General features: G+C 43.9%; 1 protein-coding gene across 3 annotated transcripts in view; it reads left to right on the top strand.

Annotated features, from left to right (window-relative positions):
* LOC118396039 (FYVE, RhoGEF and PH domain-containing protein 4-like) overlaps positions 1-25,931 on the top strand; it is a 99,901-nt gene that overhangs the window by 46,520 nt on the left and 27,450 nt on the right. Inside the window, exon 1 of one of the 3 annotated variants that reach the window (XM_052466045.1) lies at positions 19,276-19,418. The exons of the other annotated variants lie outside the window; for them this stretch is intronic. The gene's annotated coding sequence lies outside the window, so the exon portion shown is untranslated. Of the gene's footprint in view, positions 1-19,275; positions 19,419-25,931 lie in introns of those variants that run through there. 3 annotated transcript variants of the gene reach the window in all.

A 25,931-nucleotide genomic window follows, 5' to 3' on the forward strand; every position in this document is an offset into this window, starting at 1 on the left:
CTGACCAGTAATGCGCTGCTTATCATAAGCACGAGGAGTGAGCTCAGGTCTGCTACCTGGCTTAGTACCACACCTCGTGTGCCCCCCCCCAAAAAAAATTTGGGGCTGCCTCTCGTACCTGTCGCACTGCCGTGCTGGCTCCTCATATTGCCGCCGCTCAGCTTTCGCTGCCTCCAGCTCTGCTTTGGGGCTGCGATTTTCCCCAGCCCGTGCCCAGGGTCCCTCTCCGTTCAGTATCTGCTCCCATGTCCAGGAGTCCTGTGATGGTGGCCTCTGTTGTTGATGCTGCTGCTGCTGTCGTCGCTGTCCTTTACCACGCCGCTTGGTCCGATTTTGGTGGGTGATTCTGTAATGAGTTTCCTCCTCTTCTTCCGAAGAGGAGAGGCGAAACGGATCAGAGGACCAATACGCGGCGTGGTAATTTTCCATGGTACTTTTTAATGCTATAAGGTACACATGAACAAAACTAACAAAACAAGAAATGTGAAACTCAAAACAGTCCTATCTGGTGCACACACAGAGACAGGAACAATCACCCACAAACACACAGTGAAACCCAGGCCACCTAAGTATGATTCTCAATCAGAGACAACTAATGACACCTGCCTCTGATTGAGAACCATACTAGGCCGAAACATCGAAATAACCAAAACATAGAAAAACAAACATAGACTACCCACCCAACTCACGCCCTGACCATACTAACTAAACACAAAACACAGAAAATAAAGGTCAGAACGTGACAGGTATATGCAACAGTTTGGGCTGCCTGGCTCATTGTGAACTAATTTGCCAGAATCTTACATAATTATGACATAACATTGAAGGTTGTGCAATGTAACAAGAATATTTAGACTACCGAACGGTTCCGTATTTCACTGAAATACTAAACGTTTTGTTTTCAAAAAATGATAGTTTCCGGATTCAACCATATTAATGACCAAAGGCTCGTATTTCTGTGTGTTATTAAGTTATAATTAAGTCTGATTTGATAGAGCAGTCTGACTGAGCAGCAGCAGGCCCGTAATCATTCATTCAAACAGCACTTTCGTGAGTTTTGCCAGCAGTTCTTCGCAAGCACAGCGCTGTTTATGACTTCAAGCCTATCAGCCTAATGGCTGGTGTAACCGATGTGAAATGGCTAGCTAGTTAGCTGGGTGTGCACTAATACCGTTTCAAACGTCACTCGCTTTTAGATTTGGAGTAGTTATTCCCCTTGCTATGCAAGGCTTTTGTGGAGCGATGGGTAACGATGTTTCGAGTGTGGCTGTTGTCGATGTGTTCCTGGTTCGAGCCCAGGTAGGGGCGAGGAGGGGGACGGAAGCTATACTGTTACACTGGCAATACTATAGTGCCTATAAGAACATCCAATAGTCAAAGGTATATGAAATGCAAATGGTATAGAGAGAAATAGTCCTTCCTATAAGTACTATATGAACTACAACTTAAAACCTCTTACCTTGGAATATTTAAGTCTCATGTTAAAAGGAACCACCAACTTTCATATGTTCTCATGTTCTGAGCAAGGAACTTAAACGTTAGCTTTTTTACATGGCACATATTTTACATGGCACACATTTTTACATGGCACACATTTTACATGGCACATATTTTACATGGCACATTGTAACGGTTTTCTAGGTGTGAAGGAGAGTCGGACCAAACTGCAGCGTGTAGATTGCGATCCATGTTTAATAAAACAACGTAACATGAATCAAAACACAAACTCAACAAAACAATAAACGTAATGAAAACCGAAACAACCTAAACTGGTGCAAACTAACACAGAATAAGGACACTAAGGACAATCACCCACAAAACAACCAAAGAATATGGCTGCCTAAATATGGTTCCCAATCAGAGACAACGATAAATACCTGACTCTGATTGAGAACCACTCCAGACAGCCATAGACTCTGCTAGATCACCCCACTAGCTACAATCCCACTATATACCAAAACCCCAAGACAAAACACACCACAATACAAAAACCCCATGCCACACCCTGGCCTGACCCAATACATAAAGATAAACACAAAATACTTTGACCAGGGCGTGACACACATATTTTACGTGGCACATGTTTTACATGGCACATATTACTTTCTTCTCCATCACTTTGTTTTTGCATTATTTAAACCAAATTGAACATGTTTCATTATTTATTTGAGGCTAAATTGATTTTATTGATGTATTATATTAAGTTAAAATAAGTGTTAATTCAGTATTCAGTAAAAAATATAAAAAATCGGCCAATTAATCCGTATCGGCTTTTTTGGTCCTCCAATAATCGGTATTGAAAAATCATAATCATTCGACCTCTAGTCTGGTTAGATCTTCATTATTGTCTCTCCGTCAGGTACGAAGTTAATTTCACACCTGCATAGATAATAATCTCTCTGATATGGACTCCTGTGTTCTCCGCCCTGTTATATCTCCTTCGTTCCCTCCTGCTTTTTCTCTCTCGCTTTCTCATTCTCTCTGTCTCGTCTTTCTCTCTCGCTCTCTTTCTCTACCTCAATCACTCACTCTCTCTCTACCTCTCTCGCTCTCTCTCTGTTTGTGATTGGAATCCCTGTAATGTTATACCAGGCACATCTCCCTCTAATGTTATGACATGAAGTGTTTAGCAGGGGGGGGGCGTTCAGGTTCACCTCTTCAGGTCACTGTGTTCCTCATTAGAGCTGTGTTCGACATCCTGCAGAGACCGTGTTTGTTGTTGTACCAGACTTGTTCATTGAACACCCTGTAATGTTAATGTGGATATGACTGGGCCTATGACCTGTGTGTGTGTGTGTGTGTGTGTGTGTGTGTGTGTGTGTGTGTGTGTGTGTGTGCGTGCGTGCGTGTGTTTGCAAACCTCTATAATGTTGGTTTTTATTTTGGAGAGACGAGAGAGGGGCTCATCTTCCCCGAACAGCAGGCACACTCTGATTGGAGGGATGTGAGTGGGCGTTTTAGCTATCTCTATTATGAAAAATCACTTCCTGGTTTATGCAGAGACTTGATGCAAACGAGGTGTAAGTTACTTACTGTCTACTAATGATCATGTCCTTACTGTGGATGGATGTGGTATTCTCTGTCTTCTGGTGGCATTTTATCAGGATAGAAACGGTTTTAACAACATTCATGTTTTATTTGAAGTGAGTAGAACAACGCAAATCAAATCAAATGTTATTGGTCACATACACATGGTTAGCAGATGGTATCGGTCACATACATATGGTTAGCAGATGGTATCGGTCACATACACATGGTTAGCAGATTGTATCGGCCACATACACATGGTTAGCAGATTGTATCGGCCACATCCACATGGTTAGCAGATGGTATCGGTCACATACACATGGTTAGCAGATGGTATTGGTCACATACACATGGTTAGTAGATAGTATCGGTCACATACACATGGTTAGCAGATGGTATCGGTCAAATACACATGGTTAGCAGATGGTATCGGTCACATACACATGGTTAGCAGATGGTATCGGTCACATACACATGGTTAGCAGATGGTATTGGTCACATACACATGGTTAGTAGATAGTATCGGTCACATACACATGGTTAGCAGATGGTATCGGTCAAATACACATGGTTAGCAGATGGTATCGGTCACATACACATGGTTAGCAGATGGTATCGGTCACATACACATGGTTAGCAGATGGTATCGGTCACATACACATGGTTAGCAGATGGTATTGGTCACATACACATGGTTAGTAGATAGTATCGGTCACATACACATGGTTAGCAGATGGTATCGGTCAAATACACATGGTTAGCAGATGGTATCGGTCACATACACATGGTTAGCAGATGGTATCGGTCACATACACATGGTTAGCAGATAGTATCGGCCACATGCACATGGTTAGCAAATCGTATTGGTCACATACACATGGTTAGCAGATGGTATCGGTCACATACACATGGTTAGCAGATGGTATAGCGAGTGTAGTGACATGCTTGTGCATCTAGATCCGACAGTGCAGCAGTATCTAACAGAAAATATCAACAATTCCACAACAAAACCTAATACACACAATCTAGTAAAGGAATGGGATAAGAATATATAATATAATACACTTCCTTATAAACTTGCTCACTGAGTCAGCGTATATGTCAATGTTATTCTCTGAAGCTACCCGGAACATATCCCAGTCCACGTGATCAAAACAATCTTAAAGCGTCGAACCCGATTGGTCAGACCAGGGTTGGATAGACCAAAGCATGGACGCATCCTGTTTTAGTTTCTGCCTATAGGAAGGGAGCAACAAGATGGAGTCATGGTCAGATTTGCCAAAAGGAGGGTGGGGGAGGGCCTTGTATGAATCGCAGAATTTAGAGTAGCAATGGTCGAGCATGTTACTCGACCATGCATTCGATACGGCATTCGATATGCTGACAGAATTTAGGTCGCCTTGTTCTCAAATTTACTTTGTTAAAATCCCTACTACAATAAATGCAGCCTCAGCATATATGGTTTCCAGTTTGCATAAAGTTCAGTGAAGTTCCTTGAGGGCCGTCTTTGTATCGGCTTGAGGGGAAAATATACACAGCTGTGACAATAACCAAGGAGAGTTCTCTTGGGAGGTAATACGGTCGGCATTTGATTGTGAGGAATTCTAGGTCAGGTGAACAAAAGGACTTTGAGTTCCTGTATGTTGTTACGATTACACCATGAGTCGTTAATCATGAAACATACACCCCCGCCCGTCTTCTTACTGGAGAGATGTTTATTCCTGTCGGCACGATGCACTGAAAATCCCATTGGCTGTACAGACTCTGATAGCATATCCCAATCAAGCCATGTTTCCTTTAAACAGTATGTTACAATCTGCAAGTTCCCCTCTGCGTAGATGAGTTTATCATGTTTATAATGCAGTGGTCAGGTCAGCTATTAGATTTGTACAAATGATAGTCCCACTAAGCACAAAGCAGATGGGATGGTGTATCGCTGCAGAATGTTGTGGGAGCCATGCTGGTTAAGTGTGCCTTGAATTCCAAATAAAACTTTTTTTTCACCTTTATTTAACCAGGTAGGCTAGTTGAGAACAAGTTCTCATTTGCAACTGCGACCTGGCCAAGATAAAGCGTAGCAATTCAACACATACAACAACACAGAGTTACACATGGAATTAACAAAACATAGACAATAATAATACAGTAGAAAAAATAAAACAAAAAGTCTATATACAGTGAGTGCAAATGAGGTAAGATAAGGGAGTTAAGGCAATAAATAGGCCATGGTGGTGATGTAATTACAATATAGCAATTAAACACTGGAATGGAAGATGTGCAGAAGATGAATGTGCAAGTAGAGATACTGGGGTGCAACGGAGCAAGATAAATAAATACTGTATGGGGATGAGGCAGGTAGATGGATGGGCTATGTACAGGTGCAGTGATCTGTAAGCTGCTCTGACAGCTGGTGCTTAACCTCATAGTCCGCCCCATCCCACATGCGGTCGCGTTACTACAGCCTCAAGCTCATTACCATAACGCAACGTTAGCGATTTCTAAAAATCGCAAATGAAATGAAATAAACATGCCTGCTCTCAAGCTTATCCTTTTCTTAACAATCCTGTCGTCTCAGATTTTCAAAATATGCTTTAGAACCAGAGAAAATCAATAATTTGTGTAAGAGTGGTGATAGCTAGCTTAGCATTTAGCGTTAGCATTTAGCACGCAACATATTCACAAAAACCAGCAAAGGGATCAAATAAAATAATTTACCTTTGAAGAACTTCAGATGTTTCAATGAGGAGACTCTCAGTTACATAGCAGATGTCCAGTTTTTCCTGAAAGATTCTTGTGTAGGACACATCGTTCCGTTTGTTACTATGCATTTGGCTACCGAAACTAACCGAAAATTCAGTCACCTACACGTCAAACTTTTTCCGAATTAACTCCATAATATCGACTGAAACATGGAAAACGTTGTTTGAATCAATCCTCAAGGTGTTTTGTCATATATCTCTTCATTGAAATGGCAGTCCTAGAAGCCTTCTTTGTTCTCTGATTCAGATGGAAAAATACTGGTAGCTGACTTTTGCGCACCAATTTCCACGCAGACACCGTGCGGGACACTTGGCAATTGTAGTCTCTTATGGTCAATCTTCCAATGATATGCCTACAAATACGTCACAATGCTGCAGACACCTTGGGGAAACGCTAGAAAGTGTCCGTTCATTCCTGTCGCATTCACAGCCATATAAGGCGATCATGCAAAACGTACCTTCAGAAATCCTGTTCATTTCCTGGTCGCTCAAACATCTTGGTTTTGCCTGAAGCTTTTGTTATAAGGCACTCGCAGTTAAAATCTTTGCAGTTCTGGAAACGTAAGAGTGTCTTCTTTCCAAAACTATCAATTCCAAGCATAGTCGAGCATCTTTTCGTGACAAAATATTGCGCTTAAAATGGGCACGTCTTTTTATCCAAAAATGAAATAATGCCCCTAGTGGACTAACAGGTTAAAGCTAGTGAGGAAGATATGAGTCTCCAGCTTCAGTGATTTTTGCCATTCATTCCAGTCATTGGCAGCAGAGAACTGGAAGGAAAGACGACCAAAGGAGGAATTGGCTTTGGGGGTGACCAGTGAGATATACCTGCTGGAGCGCGTGCTACGAGTGGGTGCTGCTATGGTGACTAGTGAGCTGAGATAAGGCGGGGCTTAACCAAGCAGAGACTTGTAGATAACCTGTAGCCAGTGGGTTTGGCGACGAGTATGAAGCGAGGGCCAACCAACGAGAGCATACAGGTCGCAATGATGGGTAATGTATGGGGCTTTGGTGACAAAACGGATGGCACTGTGATAGACTGCATCCAGTTTGTTGAGTAGAGTGTTGGAGGCTATTTTATAGATGACATCACCGAAGTCGAGGATCAGTAGGATAGTCAGTTTTCTGAGGGTATGTTTGGCAGCATGAGTGAAGGATGCTTTGTTGCGATATAGGATTCTAGATTTAATTTTGGATTGGAGATGCTTAATGTGAGTCTGGAAGGAGAGTTTACAGTCTAACCAGACACCTAGGTATTTGTAGTTGTCCACATATTCTAAGTCAGAGCCGTCCAGAGTAGTGATGCTGGACGGGCAAGCAGGTGCGGGCAGTGATCGGTTGAATAGCATGCATTTAGTTTTCCCTGCGTTTAAGTAGCAGTTGGAGGCCAAGGAGAGTTGTATGGCATTGAAGCTCGCCTGGAGGTTAGTTAACACAGTGTCCAGAGGGGCCAGAGGTATACAGAATGGTGTCGTCTGCGTAGAGGTGTACCAGAGAATCACCAGCAGCAAGAGCAACATCATTGATGTATACAGAGAGAAGAGTCGGCCCGGGGATTGAACCTCTTGGCACTCCCATAGAGACTGCCAGAGGTCCGGACAACAGGCCCTCCGATTTGACACACTGAAATCTATCAGAGAAGTAGTTGGTAAACCAGGCGAGGCAATCATTTGAGAAACCAAGGCTGTCGAGTCTGCCAATAAGAATGTGGTGATTGACAGAGTCGACAGCCTTGGCCAGGTCGATGAATACGGCTGCACAGTCATATCTCTTATCGAAAATCCCTGTCATCTCTGACTCTGTATCACCTCAGATGTCTAACTGAATACTTCTTCCTCTTTCCTCAGAAGTGAACAGTACCTTATTGATTCAGTACTGTAACCTCTCAGTGACCTCTGGCTCCCCCTCACTCCTCATGCCTGTCCAGTCCCTTGGCTGCACTGGGCTGAGTTCCCCAGTCACAGCTTTGTTGTCCTGTGTTAGGTCCTATGTTTAAGGAGAGGGGTGTGTGTGTGGGGGGGTGTGTGGGGGGGGGGGGGGGGGGTCAGGAACAAGGAACTGAAAAACAGGAAGTGCAGTGAAAGGAAGAGGAAGTTTGGGGTTAGAGCCGTTGCCGGACATTGCCCCCACAGTGTAGCATCATTGGACATGTTGAGTTGCCTGTCTTTGTACTCCTCAACCTGTGGTGTGTTTTCATGGCTGCTTTGGTAACACAGAACCCTCTTAGGGAAAGTGTGTGTGTGTGTGTGTGTGTGTGTGTGTGTGTGTGTGTGTGTGTGTGTGTGTGTGTGTGTGTGTGTGTGTGTGTGTGTGTGTGTGTGTGTGTGTGTGTGTGTGTGTGTCTGTGTGTGTGTGTGTGTGTGTGTGTGTGTGTGTGTGTGTGTGTGTGTGAGAGAGAGAGAGAACAGCAGGCAAGCATGTCATGAGGAGTCCAGATGGTGGGTGGAGAAAGCCCTCTGCTTTAATCCCTGCGCCAGGATATCATACCCCCACACAGCCCCCCCCATGGCCCCACACTAAGCATGTCCACTCTTCCCCCAAACACCCATCCTGACTGTCACTGTTGTAACAGCACACTGTGGGAAGTGGGTGCTGCTTGTGGTTAAAATTAAGAAAGATCAGAGCATTTAGCATGTGTGCTCTTACGCTTCTGTGTGTGTGTGTGTGTGTGTGTGTGTGTGTGTGTGTGTGTGTGTGTGTGTGTGTGTGTGTGTGTGTGTGTGTGTGTGTGTGTGTGTGTGTGTGTGTGTGTGTGTGTGTGCGTCCGTGTGTGTGTCCGCGTGTGTGTGTCCGCGTGTGTGTGTGTGTGTGTGCGTCCGTGTGTGTGTCCGCGTGTGTGTGTGTGTGTGTGTGTGTGTGTGTGTGTGTGTGTGTGTGTGTGTGTGTGTGTGTGTGCGTCCGTGTGTGCGTCCGTGTGTGTGTGTGTGTGCGTCCGTGTGTGCCTCATTATTTTACAAGGTAGTGTGTCTGTTTTTCTCTCTAATATTTGATGTGCAGATGAAATGGCTCTGGTGAGTGTATTAGCCTAGTGAGGATGCCCTACACATCACAGTATAACTCATTACAATTCAATCTCAGAGGAAAATATCACATTAACTCTCTTGCCTCATGTGAACCAGTGGATCATAATTGGCACAAATACTGTATTCATATCTCTGGCCTAATGCTTGGTCAGAGCACTGTCTCATTGTAGCTGCTGCCCAGAATCCCTCAAAACTACACAAGAGATTCCAGACTTCACACAAGCGTTCTCTCTCTCTTTCTCTCTTTCTCTCTCTCTCTCTCTCTCTCTCTCTCTCTCTCTCTCTCTCTCTCGCACTGCTTTTCTCTCTCGCACTCTCTCGCACTGCTTTTCTCTCTCGCACTGCTTTTCTCTCTCGCACTCTCTCGCACTGCTTTTCTCTCTCGCACTCTCTCGCACTGCTTCTCTCTCTCGCACTGCTTCTCTCTCTCTCTCTCTCTCTCTCTCTCTCTCTCGCACTCTTCTTCTCTCTCTCTCTCTCTCTCTCTCTCTCTCTCTCGCACTGCTTCTCTCTCTCTCTCTCTCTCTCTCTCTCGCACTGCTTCTCTCTCTCTCTCTCTCTCTCTCTCTCTCTCGCACTGCTTCTCTCTCTCCCCCACTCTCTCTCTCGCACTGCTTCTCTCTCTCTCTCTCTCTCTCTCTCTCTCTCTCTCTCTCTCTCTCTCTCTCTCTCTCTCTCTCTCTCTCTCTCTCTCTCTCTCTCTCTCTCTCTCTCTCTCTCTCTCTCTCTCTCTCTCTCTCTCTCTCTCTCTCTCTCTCGCACTGCTTCTCTCTCTCTCTCTCTCTCTCTCTCTCTCAATTCAATTCAATTCAATTCAATTCAAGGGCTTTATTGGCATGGGAAACATGTGTTAACATTGCCAAAGCAAGTGAGGTAGACAACATACAAAGTGAATATATAAAGTGAAAAACAACAAAAATTAACAGTAAACACATACAACAGTTTCAAAACAGTAAAGACATTACAAATGTCATATTATATATATATATACATACATATATCTCTCGCACTGCTTCTCTCTCTCCCCCACTCTCTCTCTCGCACTGCTTCTCTCTCTCTCTCTCTCTCTCTCTCTCTCTCTCTCTCTCTCTCTCTGTCTCTGTCTCGCTTTATGTGTCCTTACGTTATAGTAAACTATATAGGAACGATTGGTAAATGTGGTCCTGTCATTGCAGAGAAGAAAGGCAAGGCCAGCTGTTTCCAGTCAAAGAACACTGATGAGGAGGTCTGTGTCGCAGTAAAGATCGAACACACTAAAGATAGACTTGACCATAATCTATCCATCTCTCATCTCTTACTTCCTCCATCTACCTATAGTATCTCTCATCCACTTTCTCACTCTTAATAGTCAATTAAATTCAAAGGGCTTCATAGGCATGGGAAACATATGTTACCATTGCCAAAGCAAGTGAAATAGATCATTAACAAAAGTTAAATCAACAAAACAAATTAACAGTAAACATTACACTCACAAATGTCATATTATGGCTATATTATTATATACAGTGTTGTAACGATGTGCAAATAGTTTCCTCTTTGAATCACTATCTCCTCTTTTAATCCCTCACATACTGGAGCGCCAAGTATAGGACCAAAAGGTTCCTTAACAGATTCTACCCCCAAGCCATAAGACTGCTGAACAACTAACCCCCCTTTGTTTTTACACTGCTGCTACTCACTGTTTATTATCTATGCGTAGTCACTTTACAAATTACCTTGACTAACATGTACCCCTGCACATTGACTTGGTACCCCCTGTATATAGCCTTTTTTACTTGAGTTTATTTAGTCAATATTTTCTTAACTCTATTTCTTGAACTGCATTGTTGGTTAAGGGCTTGTAAGTAAGTGTTTTAAGGGCTTGTAAGTAAGTGTTTTAAGGGCTTGTAAGTAAGTGTTTTAAGGGCTTGTAAGTAAGTGTTTCTTGTATTCAGCACGTGACAAATACAATTGTATTTTATTTGAACTCCTCTCTTCTTCTATCCTTATCTGTTCATTAACTACAGTTGTCTACTGTACTAAAAGAGAAGTATTTCACCTTTGTGAAGTGACAGGCCCTATAGTGCTGTGTAGATGTGACCGTGGTGTACTTACTGTACTGTGTAGATGTGACCGTGGTGTACTTACTGTACTGTGTAGATGTGACCATGGTGTACTTACTGTACTGTGTAGATGTGACCACGGTGTACTTACTGTACTGTGTAGATGTGACCATGGTGTACTTAAAGTACTCTCCTTCCTCCGTCCAGCCCTAGGTGATAACACTGTCAGTGTTTCTTATTTTAAACAAGTTGTGGTGTTAGGTCAATATGAGCATAGGAGTGTGGGGTTAGAGGTGTCACTACACACATTCTAACTTTGCAACACTATGTTGGTCGCTCGCAGTCTTTTGTGGTCTCAGTTATCAGAAAGTGTCCTACAGCATGTTCACAGCTCAGGTATGTTTTTTATATTTATGTTCATGTCAATTTAGGGCAGAGAGAAAGTGAAAGTAATACAATGAAAAGATGAATATGGTCCCATAAAGATGAGATGCAGAGGGCAGTGCATTCTGGGCTGGAGAAATGCTCCCCTCAGCAGCACACAGGTTCACAGGCAGGGTCTGAAGGAGGCCAGTGTGTCTCTCTCTCTGCTGTTCTATTTTCATATCTGTGTGTGTGTGTATCGCTTAGAGCAGTAATGATGAATGAGTTTCTCCTTTCTGTGCCACACTTTCTCTCTCTTTATCCGTCTACCCTCCTCCCTCTTCTCATCCACTAGTCTGCTTCCTCCCCTTCTCTCTCCGTTCATCTGTCCTTTTCCTCTTTCAACTGTATTTCTCCTTTTGCTCTGTGCTTATTCCCCCCCTCTCTCCCTTTCTCGCTCCCTCCCTCTCTCCCAGTTTTCCCAAGTGCCCAGCCTCAGAGGGGGTAGCCTATAATCTAAAATTGGGCTGTGGATGAGGGGAGGGTTAATCTAAAGAAGGTCTGGGTGGTTCAACACAGCCGTTTAATCCCAGGCCTTACTGTAAATCCTCCTGTCTGTCTCTCTGTGTTGTTGTGGATCCTCTGGCCTCAGTGTCACAGGGAATTCAGTCTGTAACTGCATTACTGGAATACTGGGTTTAACTCTCCTTTTCACTACAGCAGATCTGCTAAGTCTTCATTTCTCTAGAGAAGCTGAGCCAAGTAGCTACATTTATTAGGACTGTCAAGTTTACCTTTTGTAATTTTAGTGCTGTCTTTTTTATTTGTATTTTATTGTCTGAAAGTGTTCAAAATACACTGAAACATAAAAAAAAACATAATCTATACAGGTAACAACAACGATGCGATGTCCAGAAAAGTTGACATTTAGGTTACAGAAAGTGTGCTTTATCAATTTACCTGATTTTGCTAACCATTACTTTGGACAAAATCAAGCGGTTATTATTTTTGTTATGCTTTTTGTAAAAACATATCTTACATTTCTTCTCAATTTGAGCAAATTCAGAATTTGCAATTAATTGCGATTAATGACAGCACATCGTGCAATAAACTCATACATTTGTTTAAATTGTTTGACAGCCCTAACATTTATACATGCACTGCGATCTCAGTAAGAAGGACAACAAGTCAGACAGACAACTGTTGAAGTTGCTTTAGGGATGGATCAAAATGGGTACCTAGCGGTCATTTAGAAGCTGAATAAGTTTATTTGACATTCAGAAGCTGAGCTACAACCTTCTATAGCCGAAGAGACCAAACATTTACTTTGCTTTGGTAAATAATTTAATTCTGTCACTATAAATTGATAAAGCTACTCATTTTCTGTAATTTTATTAATGTTAATTTAACCAGACAAGTCCGTTAAGAACAAATTCTAATTTACAATGACGGTCTACCCTGTCCAAACCTTAACTCGGAAAATGCTGGGCCAATTGTGCGCCGCCCTATGGGGCTCCCAATCACGACCGGTTGTGATACAGCCTGGAATTGACCCAGGGTCTGTAGTGATGCCTCTAGCACTGCGACGCAGTGCTTTGACTGCTGCGCCACTCAGGAACGCCCGTACAATAGAAGATGTTTAAACCTAGACAGCTTTTAGGGAAACACTTGTGACTTTCTCTCATTGGGTTAAGCCACGGAAGAAGAGTAGCCAGCAGTTAAAGCTTCTGTGTCGGTAGACCTACTGTCTGGGGTATAACGGTAGGTCTACTGTCTGGGGTATAACGGTAGGTCTACTGTCTGGGGTATAACGGTAGGTTTACTGTCTGGGGTATAGCAGTAGGACTACTGTCTGGGGTATAGCGGTAAGCCTACTGTCTGGGGTATAGCGCGAGGCCTACTGTCTGGGGTATAACGGTAGGTCTACTGTCTGGGGTATAGCAGTAGGACTACTGTCTGGGGTATAGCAGTAGGACTACTGTCTGGGGTATAGCAGTAGGACTACTGTCTGGGGTATAGCGTTAAGCCTACTGTCTGGGGTATAGCAGTAGGACTACTGTCTGGGGTATAGCGTTAAGCCTACTGTCTGGGGTATAGCGCTAGGCCTACTGTCTGGGGTATAGCGCTAGGCCTACTGTCTGGGGTATAGCGGTAAGCCTACTGTCTGGGATATAGCGCTAGGCCTTCTGTCTGGGGTATAGCGGTACGCCTACTGTCTGGGGTATAGCGCTAGGCCTACTATCTGGGGTATAGCGGTAGGCCTACTGTCTGGGGTATAGCGGTAGGCCTACTGTCGGGGTATAGCGGTAGACCTACTGTCTGGGGTGTAGCGGTAGACCTACTGTCTGGGGTATAGCAGTAGGACTACTGTCTGGGGTATAGCGGTAAGCCTACTGTCTGGGGTATAGCGCGAGGCCTACTGTCTGGGGTATAGCGCTACGCCTTCTGTCTGGGGTATAGCGGTAAGCCTACTATCTGGGGTATAGCGCTAGGCCTACTGTCTGGGGTATAACGGTAGATCTACTGTCTGGGGTATAGCAGTAGGACTACTGTCTGGGGTATAGCAGTAGGACTACTGTCTGGGGTATAGTGTTAAGCCTACTGTCTGGGGTATAACGGTAGGTCTACTGTCTGGGGTATAGCGGTAAGCCTACTGTCTGGGGTATAACGGTAGGTCTACTGTCTGGGGTATAGCGGTAAGCCTACTGTCTGGGGTATAACGGTAGGCCTACTGTCTGGGGTATAGCAGTAGGACTACTGTCTGGGGTATAGCGGTAAGCCTACTGTCTGGGGTATAGCGCGAGGCCTACTGTCTGGGGTATAACGGTAGGTCTACTGTCTGGGGTATAGCAGTAGGACTACTGTCTGGGGTATAGCAGTAGGACTACTGTCTGGGGTATAGCAGTAGGACTACTGTCTGGGGTATAGCGTTAAGCCTACTGTCTGGGGTATAGCAGTAGGACTACTGTCTGGGGTATAGTGTTAAGCCTACTGTCTGGGGTATAGCGCTAGGCCTACTGTCTGGGGTATAGCGCTAGGCCTACTGTCTGGGGTATAGCGGTAAGCCTACTGTCTGGGGTATAGCGCTAGGCCTTCTGTCTGGGGTATAGCGGTAAGCCTACTGTCTGGGGTATAGCGCTAGGCCTACTATCTGGGGTATAGCGGTAGGCCTACTGTCTGGGGTATAACGGTAGGCCTACTGTCTGGGGTATAGCAGTAGGACTACTGTCTGGGGTATAGCGGTAAGCCTACTGTCTGGGGTATAGCGCGAGGCCTACTGTCTGGGGTATAACGGTAGGTCTATTGTCTGGGGTATAGCAGTAGGACTACTGTCTGGGGTATAGCAGTAGGACTACTGTCTGGGGTATAGCAGTAGGACTACTGTCTGGGGTATAGCGTTAAGCCTACTGTATGGGGTATAGCAGTAGGACTACTGTCTGGGGTATAGCGTTAAGCCTACTGTCTGGGGTATAGCGCTAGGCCTACTGTCTGGGGTATAGCGCTAGGCCTACTGTCTGGGGTATAGCGGTAAGCCTACTGTCTGGGGTATAGCGCTAGGCCTTCTGTCTGGGGTATAGTGGTAAGCCTACTGTCTGGGGTATAGCGCTAGGCCTACTATCTGGGGTATAGCGGTAGGCCTACTGTCTGGGGTATAGCGGTAGGCCTACTGTTGGGGTATAGCGGTAGACCTACTGTCTGGGGTGTAGCGGTAGACCTACTGTCTGGGGTATAGCAGTAGGACTACTGTCTGGGGTATAGCGGTAGGACTACTGTCTGGGGTATAGCGGTAAGCCTACTGTCTTGGGTATAGCGGTAAGCCTACTATCTGGGGTATAGCGCTAGGCCTACTGTCTGGGGTATAACGGTAGATCTACTGTCTGGGGTATAGCAGTAGGACTACTGTCTGGGGTATAGCAGTAGGACTACTGTCTGGGGTATAGTGTTAAGCCTACTGTCTGGGGTATAACGGTAGGCCTACTGTCTGGGGTATAGCGCTAGGCCTACTGTCTGGGGTATAGCGGTAAGCCTACTGTCTGGGGTATAGCGCTAGGCCTACTGTCTGGGGTATAACGGTAGATCTACTGTCTGGGGTATAGCAGTAGGACTACTGTCTGGGGTATAGTGTTAAGCCTACTGTCTGGGGTATAACGGTAGGCCTACTGTCTGGGGTATAGCGCTAGGCCTACTGTCTGGGGTATAGCGCTAGGCCTACTGTCTGGGGTATAGCGGTACACCTACTGTCTGGGGTATAGCGCTAGGCCTACTGTCTGGGGTATAGCGGTAGGCCTACTGTCTGGGGTATAGCGCGAGGCCTACTGTCTGGGGTATAGCGGTAGACCTACTGTCTGGGGTATAGCGGTAGACCTACTGTCTGGGGTATAGCGGTAGACCTACTGTCTGGGGTATAGCACTAGTCCTACTGTCTGGGGTATAGCGCTAGGCCTACTGTCTGGGGTATAGCGGTAGACCTACTGTCTGGGGTATAGCGCTAGTCCTACTGTCTGGGGTATAGCGCGAGGCCTACTGTCTGGGGTATAGCGCGAGGCCTACTGTCTGGGGTATAGCTAGCGGTAGGCCTACTGTCTGGGGTATAGCGGTAGGCCTACTGTCTGGGGTATAGCGGTAGGCCTACTGTCTGAGGTATAGCGGTAGGCCTACTGTCTGGGGTATAGCGGTAAGCCTACCGTCTGGGGTATAGCAGTAGGACTACTGTCTGGGGTATAGCGCGAGGCCTACTGTCTGGGGTATAGCGTGAGGCCTACTGTCTGGGGTATAGCGGTAGGCCTACTGTCTGGGGTATAGCGGTAGACCTACTGTCTGGGGTATAGCGCTAGGCCTACTGTCTGGGGTATAGCGGTAGACCTACTGTCTGGGGTATAGCGGTAGGCCTACTGTCTGGGGTATAGCGGTAGACCTACTGTCTGTTGTATAGCGGTAGGCCTACTGTCTGGGGTATAGCGGTAGACCTACTGTCTGGGGTATAGCGGTAGGCCTACTGTCTGGGGTATAGCGGTAGACCTACTGTCTGGGGTATAGCGGTAGACCTACTGTTTTGGGTATAGCGGTAGGCCTACTATCTGGGGTATAGCGGTAGGCCTACTGTCTGGGGTATAGCGGTAGACCTACTGTCTGGGGTATAGCGGTAGACCTACTGTCTGGGGTATAGCGGTAGACCTACTGTCTGGGGTATAGCGGTAGGCCTACTGTCTGGGGTATAGCGGTAGACCTACTGTCTGGGGTATAGCGGTAGGCCTACTGTCTGGGGTATAGCGGTAGACCTACTGTCTGGGGTATAGCGGTAGGCCTACTGTCTGGGGTATAGCGGTAGACCTACTGTCTGGGGTATAGCGGTAGGCCTACTGTCTGGGGTATAGCGGTAGACCTACTGTCTGGGGTATAGCGGTAGACCTACTGTTTTGGGTATAGCGGTAGGCCTACTATCTGGGGTATAGCGGTAGGCCTACTGTCTGGGGTATAGCGGTAGACCTACTGTCTGGGGTATAGCGGTAGACCTACTGTCTGGGGTATAGCGGTAGACCTACTGTCTGGGGTATAGCGGTAGGCCTACTGTCTGGGGTATAGCGGTAGGCCTACTGTCTGGGGTATAGCGGTAGACCTACTGTCTGGGGTATAGCGGTAGGCCTACTGTCTGGGGTATAGCGGTAGGCCTACTGTCTGGGGTTCATATGTTTTACAATATTGCAGACATCTGGAGATGAATGACTCTGATTCCTTCTAAATAACTCTTGTGTTACTCATCATCTTCCACATTGTGATCTTCCATTAAAGAGCTTTGCTTTGGTGTAGATTGAAACCTATACATTCATATCAGTTGTGTTCCTCCATTAGGGTTTCTGTTCACCAATGGAGAGTGTTCAAAACAATGAGCAAACCAGCCTTTATATTGAATACATGGAATTGGATTGTGTTGATTGCGACGAATGAATCCTGCACACAATGTGTTTATTTTTTCCCAGATTTTTTATCAGAAACCATATTTGATGTGTATGAATTGTTAGGTGAAATATGCATAACATTTTAATATTTTTCCCATAATTCTGCACCTTTGGGTAGTTGTACTCCCAATTTTGATCATCATGAGTTAGTGAATGCAAAGAAATGTATTGATCTACTTGGGATTTTTAAAAGACAGACTAACTTTCTGTTTTGTCTGCTTGGACTCAAGAGATAAGTATGGTTGTGTTCGTCTTTTTGCAAGCAGTAGTGTTCTTTTGATGAATGTGTTTGCAATTTTGACTGTATAATATATTTTTGATTAATCTATTTATATTTTGAGAAGGCAAATACATTTTGAAAACACATTTGCTGTTTTGCAAAAGGACACAGAGTTCTGTTTCTTGTGAACTCTGTTTTGAAAATCAACATAGTTCCCAAAAATGCTTTTTGAGAAAAACTGTCAAGTCTTGCTTTAAGAAAGCATGAGAAGAGTCACCTGCCGAGTTGAATCCCTACTGACAGACTGGTTAAGTTATAGAAGGAAATGCCTCCCATACCCTCGTGTGTGTGTGTGTGTGTGTGTGTGTGTGTGTGTGAGAGTTTAGACCTCTCTCAGCCAATATCGCTTTCCTTCTGTTGATACTTTCCATTGGCTTGGTGAGTATCCATGGATCACATTGTAACGTTTACTTTGGACTTCATACTGCTTTTAGCTGGGAAGAAATGCTGTAGTAGCTAAGGTCTGTGTGTGTAAATGTTTGTATGGGGAGGTGGACAGACTGACAGAAACCTACAGTGGGCTACAGTTAGAGAGTGGGACCCAGCTGTGACATAAGGAGTGTTCAGGAGAGTAGCAGTCTCGTCTCTCACCGTCTCTGTGCTTGTGCTGTGTGTATAGACTGCCTCACAAAGGGGATTTTTACTTTCATAACAAGATTAAAACAAATGAGATCAGCAAAAGGAGGGTGAGGAATTTTGTAAACACTTTAATGAGGTCTATGTGAAGATGTGTGTGCATAGTTTTATGGGAGGTTGTTTTAGTGTATGACTGAAAAAGGTATACTTTCTTTATTTGTGGCTCACTGCTGTAATCCTTGCTATATTTCAGGGGTGGGCAGCGCCCCACCTTTTTGTAGGCCCACGGATCAATTTCACCCCACCCCCTGTCAGTCGGGGTCTCAACCACCGGAGGTTGATAGCACCTTAATTAGGGAGAACAGGCTCGTGGTAATGGTTTCCATGTGTTTGATGCCATCCCATTTGCTCCGTTCCGGCCATTATTATAAGCCGTCCTCCCCTCAGCAGCCTCCACTGGTCTCAACTTACTGTTGAGAGTTAGAATAGTAGAATACTTGAGGTGCAATTTTGCATATGGGGCGGCAGCGTAACCTAGTGGTTAAAGCGTTGGACTAGTAACCAAAAGGTTGCAAGATTGAATCCCTGAGCCGACAAGGTATAAATCTGTCATTCTGCCCCTGAACAAGGCAGTTAACCCACTGTTCCTAGGCCATCATTGAAAATATGAATTTGTTCTTAACTGACTTGCCTATTTAAATACAAAAATAAAAAATGTGTGGGTATGGATGTGGGTGCACAGACCTGCTAGCCACTGCGCTCCCTCAAAAGTTGCCCATCCCTGCTATATTTGATAAGAATCAAGATATGACCACTTAAATCCTGATCGAATTAGATTGGAGCCTGGTTCTATAAATGTATATTACACGTCCCTCCATGCAGTCTAGTTACTAAGGATGAGTGTGGTATGTCAGTATAGGTGTTTCTGAAGTTGATTAGTTCTTATTATAAAGAGCTTTGGGCTGCTGAATGTTCAACTCTCTCTCATCTCATTCTAATTCAGCACATTCTATTACATGTAATTGAATTACACACCCTTTCAGAGCCAATTCACCCTTGGTTCCCTCGGATCACCACAGGGATAGTGCTACGGTGAAGTGTGTGACGTGTGCCTTTGTGCGTGTGTGTGTTTGCACTTGTGTGTTGGTGTGCTATGTACTGTCTCTGTGTGTTGTCCCTCTGGTTGTTCTGAGAGGGAGAAGGGGGATGGAGGGAGTGAGGGAGGAGTCTTCCCATTGGTGAGTCTCTCCACTGTGCTGAGTCACTTAGCTCTTAGGTGCAGTGCCTGTCTGCCTACCTGGGAAGACGTCTGTTACTTCCCTATTACTCCTGCTTGAGCTGCCTTGTCAGTCCTGTAAGGATTTCCTACTACTCTGTAGAAGAGGCTTTGGGTGAGTTTATTCTCTTGTTATGTCAGTGCTTCAGCTCTTCCCCTCCTCTCTCACATTTCTCTCTGTTTTCTTAGATTAATGTGGTATTGTGGTTGATATACAGTGAGGTTCGGTCTGTTTTTAGATGCAGATGTAGAGACTAGGGCAATATATCATGAATACCCCTATCCCGGTATGACTCCACGTACCGGTATGGATATTTACAATACCGTCCATAACAATATTTTGATACAGAGCTAAATTAAAAAAACATTCTATAAATTGGACTACTTCACTTTCAGATTTGTCCTAGTTTAGGTTGAGTATAAAACCATCAGAATTATGAAAGACCATAAAAAACACTTAGAAAGTATTTGTTGCAATTCTAGGGTCATGCACTAATCATAAAACATAGTTAAAACTGTATTCTAAAATAAAATCTCAAATTGAAACATATAGGATATGATATTTTGAAAGTATCGTCCAGCCCTAGGAACCTAGCAGAGACTAGAGCACTCCAACAATGTTCTAAGAGATGTTCTCACCTACTCCTACGTTCCCTCAGACTCTCTCTGACTCTGTACTGCACAGCATGGTCATTCATTTTGTGTAGCTCTCACGTTTGCCTTTTTCACTGAGGCACAACCCACTGGGCACAGACGTCAGTTAAACGTCTATTCTCTATTTGCATTTGGTTGAGTTGTCAACTAACATGAATTCAATGTGAAATCAACAACAACAAAAAATGTCTAAAAGTTGGGCGAAAAAAATACAAAATCCTCGTAAGTTGACTACTTTTTGCAAATCTAATCCGTTTTCACATTGATTAAACATCATCATGTTTTGTATTATTAAATGTTTTTAATGATGTGGAAAAAACGTTGATTCAACCATTTATTTGCCCAGTGGGACATATAATCATCTTTTCACAGGGGGTTCAGATAGTGTTGATTCTGTTGTATTGAAGAGTGAGCAACATATTGTCATGTTGTTTTGAGGTTTCCTGGAGTTGGACAATTCACACAGCGGTTGGCATTTGAACTGAAAGTATCAGATAATGATATCAAGTAATGTTATGGTCACAATATTTCGTAATTGCAGGTCCAAGGACCAGTTTTGAATTGTGGATATATTTACTCATATGTTGTGGATGTATTCACTTTCACATCTAAATCCCTTCCATTTTTCTTGTATATTACATCATACATCCGTGCTCCTAAATGGAAATCACCATGAGAAATCCCCGTACCACCCATTTTGAATCGCAGGCAGAATTTGTTATACATTGTGGGATATTCTGTGTGATGAGAGTAAAGTGACCCCTTGGGCACAGTTCTCTGGTTTATTTTGGTTAGAAGTAAAAGCTGTAACTTAGATCCTAGTTTGAAGATATAGTCTGAAGCTCAGTCTCAGAGTTTTTCTCAGACACTCCCTCTCTTAAGACTCAGGGTGCTAGGTGGCTGACTGGGTGGAGACACACAGGTGTGCCTATTGTTTTTACTCACAGTTCTCGCTTAAGAATCGTGACACATGTTTCCTCAGGATTAGTGAGTGAGTGAGATAGATAGATAGATGATCAATGGTTTATGTAACAGGTCAGGTACTCTGTGTGATGTCATAACCCTTAAGGGGGTGTGAAGGCGGTACTTGTCACACAGACTCACCCCAGGCTGAATGCCTTTCATGAATAGTTGAGGAACATGTTCTACAGGGCAATGTCACAGAAACAGAGTGACACTGACACTCAGACTTTTCACTTGAAAATATATGTCAAACAAAAACCAATGATTGCAAAGTTTTAAAAAACAACAACATACAACTCTATGCACAATTAATACTTTGAACAATTTCCACTGAAAATTGTAACATTTACACAGTAACAGATGCAAAGTTTTGTAACAGAATGACAGCACAAACTTAGCATTTGCACTGTTCTTCAAGTAAATGTGTCTTTGTAAAATATCTGTATCATCGTAGAATTGTCCTAGAGCAACAAACAGTAAAGACTGTGGCATTCATTACCTTTACGTACAGGATATCTACTTAACTATGGTATGTATGCATATCTATTGAACTATGTTCTATGTTCTAAGGAAAGAAATGACTGGAAAGAAAAAGTATTATGTCACTTAGAAGTAGATACTGTTATACCACAAATTAGATACAGACTTTTCAAGTATCCAATTAAGAACAAGATACTGTGTATTCCAAGAGGCATCGTGGTTGGTCTGTCCTGTTATTTTCCCTCTCTCTCTGTGAGGTAATGGTTATGGATGCGCTGCTCTTCTCTCTGATTACGGAGAGAAGTGGTTTTGTTAAATTGATACATTCCTTTATCCTTCTCTCTGAGCCTGGTGGTATTGGTAAACATGCATTCTTGTGTGTCTTGGTGCGTTCAAGACAACTTGTAAATCTGAAATCTCAGACTTCAGTGCTTTCAAGACAACTGGGCTCAGACGGGGAAAACATGTTTTGAACGTTCATCCAACTCGGAATTACAAGTTGGAAATTCTGACAGGGAGGGAGGGGTCTTCTAAAAGGAAGCGATATCTTTCGTAGCACCAGCAGTACTGGGGGATTTAACACAAACTGATCTGAGGTTATCTGATTTTTTTCCCTAAATGGATCTACCTCACTATTATCCTCCTCTTCTCTGTTGACATGTCATGAAAGATCAAGAGGACATTGGTCTATTTGGTCTATTTTCAGTTCTCTGCCAGCAGCATACCACTGCTGGTTTGCTTCTGAAGCTAAGCAGGGTTGGTCCTGGTCAGTCCCTGGATGGGAGACCAGATGCTGCTGGAAGTGGTGTTGGGGGGCCAGTAGGAGGCACTGTTTCCTCTGGTCTAAAAATATCCCAATGCCCCAGGGCAGTGATTGGGGATGTTACCCTGTGTAGGGTGCTGTCTTCTGGATTGGACGTTAAATGGGTGTCCTGACTCTCTGCGGTCATTAAAGATCCCATGGCACTTATCGTAAGAGTAGGGGTGTTAACCCCGGTGTCCTAGCTAAATTCCCAATCTGGCCGTCAAACCATCACGGTCACCTAATAATCCCCAGTTTACAATTGGCTCATTCATCCCCTGTAACTATTCCCCAGGTCGTTGCTGCAAATGAGAATGTGTTCTCAGTCAACTTACCTGGTAAAATAACAGATAAATAAAATAAAGTGATACAGTTCAATACTGTGGAGAATGTTTTTATTATGTGTCATATGAAACTATTTATATGTTAGTATTTTGATAAATGCTAGATAAATGTCTGATCATATTCATTGGATAATTCATGAGGATTTACTCTTAACTGGCTTGACTGGCTGAGAAACGAATGCCATGATTTCCACCACAGTCGGTCTAAAATTATTTTGAAACAAGTGAATGCCCTTAGGCTAGTTTCCCCTGCCTGCCCAATAGTAAAATATAATGTAGTCTTGGGAAGGTTCGGGCCAGTTGCCATGGTAGCAGGTCTCCCATAGTGTAAATCAAGGACATAGCCTCAGGTGGGATTGTGTTCACCTGAGCTCTGCATTCACTATTGACTATTTGATTTAGCTGTGGATTCTCAATATTTGCTCACTTTCCAGTTTCCACAGAATCCTGTTATGCCCTGTACCCCAGGCTCAGAAGCCCACCTTGCAAACATGCAATTAGGATATCTGATGTAGGCTAATACAGTTTTCATTCTGCATCAGAAGACTGACATTAATATTAAAGAGAAGAGGAAAGGAGTTGATTCAATTTACTGAGTAATAGTGTGATATAGAAATAGCAAAAATGTTGGCTTGGTCTGGTGTTTGGTACCTTCTCAGATAGAACATGACCATTCAGACCTGAGGCTGTTTTAATGGGCCCATCTCCTACGAGGCTGTCACACAGAAGCCATGTTTACATCTGCCACAGCAACAGAACTAACTCCCCTTCTCCTCGGTGGAGCTCAAAGAGGAAGAGAATGAAATATGTCTCTGAAATAACCCAGAAAGGGGCTCTTTGTGCTCCCTAACAACTTAATGTCCACATGCTTTGATTTAACAGGACGCTGGCTGCTAATTTGAATGGGGGTCTGTGGCGGGACACTTTTAACATGAGGAGGCCAGTGTGTGTGTGTGTGTATTTCCACCTCCGTAATGTTTACAGATGGAATCTGCAGTAGGGGAACAGATCCACTGACGGTATTGTTTTGTTGCAGAGCTGAGTAGTGTCTCAGCATGGTCAATAAATTGCAGTACATATTGTGTTCTTCTGTAGTCCTAAGGGAAACAAATGGGTTTGTTTGCAGTAACTTCTTTGTTGTAATATCACAAACGGACGTGGCTGTTTCACAGTTAAGGATTCCAGCTTTAAAGAGGAGATCTGCAGTTCAAACAATAACAAAGTCGCCACCTTGCCACTGTTTGGGTAAACAGCTGAGGGATGGTCCTGGAAAAATGTAACCACTCTCAAATTCATAGACAGAGTTATAGATGCAAGAACTGTCCATCTATGATAACACAATTCTAGTTTTATTAACCAAGTTTGAAGGCCATACTTTGTTTATTTACAATTACATTGTTTACTATGGAGTAAAACATATTTTGGGTTCTGATGAGGTATGACAGTTGAACTAAGCTCATGAGGCATTTATTAATTGTATTATTCAAGAATCAGTGGGTATATAACATTGATTTAAAATATTTTTTTTAAAGTGATGTACCTGTCGCAGATTGCCCCTTTAAAGTTAGATTTGGGGGTGAGGCAATCTGGTCCTAGAGAACTTCATCCTACTTCAACTCAGACAACAGAAACAGGTAGGGCCAGAGGTCCATACACTCCACAGGTGTTTACATCAGTGACATACAGTACACCTAGAGCCACACACTGGCTGCTCTGTCGTGGAGAGGGTCTGCATTTCACTGTGAGTGAAAACATGTAGGTGATTTACAGCAGAATGACAGGGTGGTTGACATGTTAATAACAACCTCTGGAGATTTACTATAGAGGGTGTCAGTGACTCTCTACAATCACTACCATACATGTTCCGCTTGGCGACTTGATGTGGAGACTTGATTTTGGTTATATGGACCATAACATGTTCTAAATTTCCCCTTTAAAGTGATTGCAGATGATGTCAAGCATTTAATCAGCCGAGTTCTTGAGGCCAGCTCTAAAATTATCCACAAAACTTAGGCCATGTTTAGAAAGTCGCCCCAGGAGATCGTGAGACTTTCTTAGTCGGTCACTACTAGACCATTTCTTGTAAAAGCCTGTGTTGTCTTTAATTGAAGTGGAGCTGTAAAAATAGCTAGAGTGTACAAAACATTAAGGACACCTGCTCTTTCCATGACATAAACTGACCAGGTGAAAGCTAAGATCCCTTATTGATGTCACTTGTTCACTACACTTCAATCAGTGTAGATGAAAGGGAGGAGACAGGTTAAATAAGGATTTTTAAGCCTTGATACAATTGAACATGGATTGTATATGTGTGCCATTCAGAGGGTGAATGGGTAAGACAAAAGATTTAAGTGGCTTTGAACGGGTTATGGTGGTAGGTGCCAGGCGCACCGGTTTGTGTCAAGAACTGCAACACTGCTGGATTTTTCACGCAAAACAGTTTCCCGTGTGTATCAAGAATGGTCCACCACCCAAAGGACATCCAGACAACATGACACAACTGTGGGAAGCATTGGATCAACATGGGCCAGCATCCTTGTGGATCACTTATCGACACCTCGACGAATTGAGGCTGTTCTGGAGAGAACAGGCGGGGGGGTTCAAACGCAATATTGGGAAGGTGTTCTTAATGTTTTGTATACTCAGTGTACAGCACCATGTATACATTCTGGGAGAAAAAGGTGCTGTCTAAAACCTAAAAGGGTTCTTTGGCTGTCCCCATAGGTGAACCCTTTTTGGTTCCAGGTAGAAAGAACCCTTTTGAGTTCCATGTAGAACCCTTTCTACAGTGTTCTACATGGAACCCAAAATAGTTCTACATGGAACCCAAAATAGTTCTACCTGGAACCAAAAGGGGTTCTCCTATGGAAACCTTGTTTCTAAGAGTGTAGAATGCCACTGGAGATTCTTCCTTGTTATGATGAGTGAGTCATACTTTTTTATAGCGGTATGGTGAGTTGAAGGTACGCTATAAAAAGTATGATACTTTTAGAGCAAAGAGAGCAGTTATCCATTTTTAAGATTGAAGAGATTGAGTTTATTAAAGGTATTTAGGTCACATTTCATTTATTCATTCTACTGGGATGGGACTTCATTGAACTCATCCTATCTTCTCTGTAGACTTACTGATCATGGAGCAAATAAGCAAATGAGCTTGTATCATCAGATGCAGGCTCTGCAGCGCTAGTGAATGGATAGCCTCTCAGGACATATGGACAATGTTACACATTGATTATGTCATACACGGCGATCCAGAGCATCGACAAACATGCTCAATGGGTGACATGTCTGGTGAGTAAGCAGGCCATGGAATAACTGGTACATTTTCAGCTTCCAGGAATTGCGTACAGATCCTTGACATGGAGCAGTGCATTATCATGCTGAA

This window comes from Oncorhynchus keta, chromosome 17 (assembly GCF_023373465.1).
Source record: "Oncorhynchus keta strain PuntledgeMale-10-30-2019 chromosome 17, Oket_V2, whole genome shotgun sequence".
Lineage (NCBI taxonomy): Eukaryota > Metazoa > Chordata > Actinopteri > Salmoniformes > Salmonidae > Oncorhynchus > Oncorhynchus keta.